The sequence below is a fragment of the Artibeus jamaicensis genome, unplaced genomic scaffold, assembly GCF_021234435.1.
Source record: "Artibeus jamaicensis isolate MK-2021 breed Jamaican fruit bat unplaced genomic scaffold, CSHL_Jam_final scaffold_1964, whole genome shotgun sequence".
In the NCBI taxonomy this organism is placed as follows: domain Eukaryota; kingdom Metazoa; phylum Chordata; class Mammalia; order Chiroptera; family Phyllostomidae; genus Artibeus; species Artibeus jamaicensis.
Window position 1 is genome coordinate 9,110,738 of NW_026522030.1, and position 6,315 is coordinate 9,117,052.

The 6,315-nt window shown below is 38.3% G+C and overlaps 1 pseudogene; it reads right to left on the minus strand.

Moving 5' to 3' along the window:
* Nucleotides 1–1,059: 1,059 nt before the first annotated feature.
* Nucleotides 1,060–2,812, minus strand: LOC119054737 (RNA-binding motif, single-stranded-interacting protein 2-like; annotated as a pseudogene).
* Nucleotides 2,813–6,315: the final 3,503 nt, after the last annotated feature.

Sequence of the window (6,315 nt, forward strand, 5' to 3'; positions counted from 1 at the left end):
CTCCTGTTACCACCACCTTATTGCCATGTTGCATATTCCCTCAAATGGGGTGTCTTTGACCTTGTGCCCTGCAGGGAAGGCTAGGCCCGTCAATTCCTCCACAACTCAGGGAAGGGAAAACCCTCCCTTCTCCCACTCCACCACTTAATTCAGGCCAGCGTCCCAGTTACAAAACAAACAAATACAAATCTGTAGGTAAGCACCTTTGTCTGTGTGAAGCCTTCATAAAATTTAAAGAGCAGATTCAAAAAACACACAGGTTGGTTTTTATTAACACATTTTAATAAAATATTCAATTTTATTAAAATATATTAAGCCAAAACCCCATTTACAAGGACATTTTTAAAATACTCTATGAAATAAGTGTTGATTCAAAGATGAACTGTAACTATTAAAAAGAGAATATGAGAGGAATATAATATATGATAGAACATAACAGTGTTACTCAAAGTATCATCAACCACAGTCATTGTGATTTGAAGAAAACTCCAAAAAATAAATCTAAAAATTATTCTTTTGGATGTGTTGAGTTTTATAGAACAAAATTTAAAAACTGCATATTTTCTTACATGCACCAAAAAAGCACATCACCACACTCAGTAAGAAAGGCCCACAGTAGGACTCCTTCGGTGTTCTAGCAATGCAACTTTTTTTTTTTAAGAGAAGAAATAACATTTTTAAAAAGCCTTCCCAAATAAGTTCAACACTTTAACAAGTGTTTTTCATAAAGATGAGAAGAAGCTCTAGGCACCGTATCTCTGGGCTAGGGGAAGAGTATATTGCCATTAAAAACAAAATGTAAAACTTTCTTTGCAAAAGAAAGGAAAAAAGGTTTCTTTAATTTCCGTGAATGTAGCACACACAGGAAGTGATGGTTTCCAGGAATGGAGGACAGGAGTGCAGGGATTTCTGTCTCAGGCCCAGGCCTGTGGAAAACACTGGCCAACTGTTAGTTGGGCCCACAGGTGATCTGTATTCCAGGTTAGCCTTCTGGAGTCTGGGGGCATTGGAATCTCCAAGAGTTCATTTGTATTCAGCGTTGGGGGAGGGACTCCATGGTTACTGGATGAGTAGGGAAGAATAGACCCCATGGTCTGAGGGAGCATCAACAGTCACTTGATTTTGCAGGCTTCTGTTCTCAACTGAACTACTGGCCAAGGGCACAGGGGTGGACTGGGAGCTCCTTGCAGAGCTGCAGCTTAGGGAGAGTTGGCCCAGTTGACCCAGTTGACCCAGTTGCTAGGTAACAGGTCCATGAAGGCAGGCTGGGGAGAAATGGGGTGATCCATTCCTGGTGTCAGAACTGAACACGAGGGCTGCAGGAGGTGGCACATCCAGATGGGTTAGGTACTTGTGATGTCTAAGTTCACATCAGGTACTGCCTGATGTAAAGACCCAGGAGATGGAAGATACAGAGACAGTGCAGACTGAGCAAGCATCCTGTTGGGGGTGATGTCATAAGGAGTTGGGTACAACCCATTCTGAAGAGCTGTGGTGGGGTCATAGCCACCCCACTCATGTCTCCATTCTTCACCCAGGCGCATCCATTTCACAAAAATTTCCCTTGGTTCTGACATGTCTTTGGACCACCATCAGCAAATTTGCCAAGCAATGGATCAGATGGGGCTGGTACTCCAGGGGTTGTCTTACTATATTTTCCATTAAAGTGGGTGATGATAGCTTCACACTTCTCTGTGGACCCCACCCTTGCAAAGCCACCCCCTCTGCCTGTCCTGCTGGTGTCTTGAAGGATTTGAGTGGTGATAACTTGGCCAGAGGGCTTCAGCATTCCCTCCAGTTCTTGCTTATCCATTGACAGTGGGGGGTTTGATATGTACACATTTGTGGGGTCCTGCTCCTGCTGCTTTGCCAGCTGTGCCTGTACACCACGTCCAAGTCCACAAAGCCAGAGCCTTTGAATCTGTTTGTGGTTTTGTCCAGTATGACTTTATGGGAGACAGTCTTGCCATAGGACTGACACAACTTGATAAGGTCCTGCTCAGTAGTGCCTGGATGCAGTCCCCAGATGTAGAGGTTGCTTGTGCTCAGGTTGGTCGTTTTCATTGCTCCCACTGCTGCAGTTAGGGGTTCTGTGGCTTGGACTAGGTGGTGCCACCTGCTGAGACAATGATTCATCTGGCTTTTTGTTGTTCTTGTTATAGCCAAAAGTCTGGAAGTCATAGACAGTAGCATTTTCTCTTTAATATCAGGGAGCTGAGAGAGAGGACAGGCAAAGACACAGGGATGGGGAGGAGAGAGAGGGAGAGAGAGGGAGAAGGAGAGGCAGGGAGAGAGAGGGAGGGCAGGAGGAGGGAGGTAAAAATGATTATAATTAATAAAATAGCTGAGTGAAAGGCCCCCCAAAAGAAAAATATGTCCAGAACAAAATGTTTTGAACTATTTACCATAATAGATCATCAAAAGGTCTAATGTGGAAATGAAAGTTTTACAAAAAAGAAAATACTTAATGGTAACTTAAGAAATGTGGCAATCTAATATCATTATCGATATACCAAGTTATTAGTTCTATTATTTATACATTTCTTTTTCAGTCGCACAATTGCCTTTGCCTGTCTGTGTCCCAGGTGTGACCTGGAGCACTGGGACACGTCAGTGAAGGGGACAGATGGAGTTTCTGCCTTCATGGAGATTGCCACCTATACCGGAGACACACATTAGAAATGTGCATATCTAAACAATTACACATCTAATTAAAAGTGTGATAATTGTGGTGTGTAAGGCAGGGACTACCTACACAGGTGACATGAAGTGGGAGACAGGTGGCACATTTGAGGAATCCAAAAAAGGCCATGGTGCCGGAGTGTGGAGAACAATAGGAAGGTGAATTAGAGGCACCAAGGGAGGGAGGCCCTGGTCATGTGGGGCCTTGCTGACCATATTAAAGACTTTGACCATTACTCTGAGAGCCATAGGAAGCCATTGAAAGGTTTCTGTGAGGGTTCAAAAAATGTAGTGACAGGAAACAAACAACCTATATATTTGACAGAAAAGGGAATGCTTTACAAATGATAACCAGAAATAAAATACTTTCATATTGAAAAATGTTCACTCAGAATTTTTAGTGGGAGAATAGATAACTAAAGTAACATTTAATATTAAGTGTGGTATCAACTAGTTAATATATGTACATGAATAGAAAAAACCAGCAATGGTAATCTGTAATTGAGACTTTTGGTGAGTCTTTTTTCTGTAATATTTTTCTGTTTTTTCAGATTTTCAATAACAAATGTCCATTAATTTAAAAACTTTAGGAAAATTGTGTAAATAGTTTAATTTCTAATCTGATCTAAATTGGTTGCTTATTATATACTTTATTTATGGGCCAATAAAAGTAAGCTTTAGGGTAAGATTTTGTTCATTTACTGTTTTGAAATTTAACTTTTATTTGAATGTGGGTGAACCTAACACATACATGTACATGTGTGTGTGTCTGTGGGTGATCCCACTTTGTTTCACTTAACATTAAATTATGAATATTTTCAAATCATAAAATACTTTTCTAGAGCAATGTCTTCTTCACTGAATGGCGTTCCAACTATGGATATTCTACACAATCAATTAACCTAATCTAATGGTACATATAGATCTTCAAATTTTGGTATTTAAACAGTTTGTGAAGGATTATATTTTAAAAGAGCTGTGCTTTCTCTCTCTTTATCCTTCCCTGCCCCCCTCTCTAAAAAAATTAAATAAAATCTTTAAAAAAGAACTATGGAAATATATTAAGATATAAAAGTGTTAAAATATAAAAGATTAAATTCCAAAGATAATATAATTGAATATATACATAATTTTGGTTTCAGATAATGGCAGAAATTACAATAAAAAAGATTCTTAGCTTTGTCACTATAAGAAATGGAAACATTTACTAGAAGAAAAACATAAAGCTAGAAGACAAACAGAAGAGAGAAACAAAGAAACTGAGAAAATTATTTGTAACCCATATAACAAGTTAAAATAAAAGCCATAACTTACATGTTTATTGGAAAAAATAAATGCAGTAATTGCTAAATAGAAATCAGTAGGGAATTTGCCATGACCAAGAAAAAAGTTTTCAACTTCAACACTGAATATATAAAAATTCAAATTAAGCCCTGGCTGGTGTAGTTCAGTGGATTGAGCACGGGCCTGCGAACCACATGATCGCGGTTCGATTCCCAGCCAGGGCACATGCCTGGGTTGCAGGCCAGTCCCCAGCAGGGGACTCATGAGAGGCAACCATACATTGATATTTCTCTCCTTCTCTCCTTCCTTTCCCCTCTAAAGATAAATTTAAAAAATGCAAATTAAAATAAACAAATATAACAACTCATTGTGGTGGTCATTTCACAGTATATACAAATACAAAATAATTTTGTTGTACACCTGCAGCTAATAAACTGTTCTATGTCAATTATACCTCAACTAAAAAACAATACAAATGTATCCTGTCCAATTAAGTGCAGTGAAGAATCATAAGACCCAATGTGAATGTGGGTACAAGGAAAAACTCTCACTAGTAGCGGGAGTAATAGACCAGCATAATTTTTGGCCTCTACTAACCTCCCCAAATATTTGTTAATTGAATAAAAGTGAAAGAAAGTAAACTTCTAGGGACATTTATTAAAAAGTGGTTTGCGAGTAAATAGGCAGCATTGTTCTGAGAAGGCAATTGGCATCTTGTGTCAGATTAACCCCATTCCCTTCCCTGACAAGAAGCCTGGCTGGTAGGTGAAGTAAATTCAAGAGACGCCACATCTTCTCGCCTTCAGCAAGGTGTATGACGTTATCTCTCCAATATGCTTATAAGCGATAGAGAGTGATCTGGGCTTCTGTAAATGTAAAACAGAGTTCTGTGTGTGTTTTAACTGTCAGTTGTTGGAATCTTATTCTAGTCCTAATTGACTCTCTACAGTCAAGTCCAGGGAATTTTCAAGCTGCTCGGGTGACTTTTAAATGCACAAAGGTCTGAGCACCTTTGGGCTAGATGCTAGAAACATGATTGGAACTAATGCATAAGGAGATGTTCATATTATCTGTATTGTGGGTCCCCCAAGACGTGCTGATAATAATTTCATCAGTGACTTGGATCACGAGCTAAGGATTGTACCTTGCAAATTTTCACATATCACAGAGCTGGCCAATACCTTGAACGATTGTACGAAATACAAAGGGTGGGACAGCTAGCCTGAGAAGAGATGTGATGGAAATAAAGGTAAGGTCATACACTTATTAAATGCGAACTGCACAAGGTACAAGATGACAGAGACAGTTTGGCTTAGCAGCAGCGGATACTAACAGGTCATGAGGGCTTTAGTCAGTAGCTCTGTTTCCATATGAGTCACCATGGTGAGTTAGTTGTGCCAAGAGTTAATACTATTTTAGGATGCAATAATGCAAACAAAGTAAGCAGAATACTCCCCAAAAGGCCTTTATTTTGTGCTGAATAGTCCACATTGGATGTATTCAGGTTAGGTGCCAAACTCTAGGGAGGCTATTCATAAATGTATTTATGCTTAGAGAAGAAAAAAAATGACTTGAAATTATGCATATTAAGATACAATGAAAAAAAGATACAATGAATGAAGAGGGATTTTCAGCTTGAAATAGAATAAACAGGTATTAGAGAAGGGGATGCACAGAGTATTTCATTTTTAATTTGCCTTTTTGTTTGAGTTATTGTTTTGTTATTACAAAAGTAATTTGCATTATTTAAAAATGTTTTTAAAGTCTCACTGCATATGCTTTTAAACACTGCAGCATTTAAATCCACATACACAATTTCATATCCAGGAGTACTGATTTTATACCTTGACCAGCTTAAGTTTTATAATATTTTCCAGAAATTGTTCTTATGATTCTCTCATGTTTATTTTCCCAGATTAAATTTGCAATTATTCTGTCAAGTAAAAATAATATCCAAGATTTTTTCTTTTAGATTGGATCTGCATGGGATTTATAGATTAATTTAGGGAAGGTTGACATCTTTACAATACTGAATTTTCCTGTCCCAAATTAGACAGCCTTTATTTTATGTCTTTCTGCAGAGCCTTCAAGTTTTAAAGTTGAGATATAATTCAAATATCATCAAATTTATTCCCGTTAAATTATAAAATTCAGTGGATTTTCATATATACAGGGAGTTGTGCAACCATCACCACTGTCTAAATTCAGATCCTTTTTATCTCCCTTAAAAGAAACTCTACCTATTAGCAGTCACTCCCCATTCCCCTTGACAAACAAAAATCCACTTTTTTTTGTCCCTATAAATGGAAGCATACACTATATGGCTTTCTGCGTCTGGCTTTTTTCACT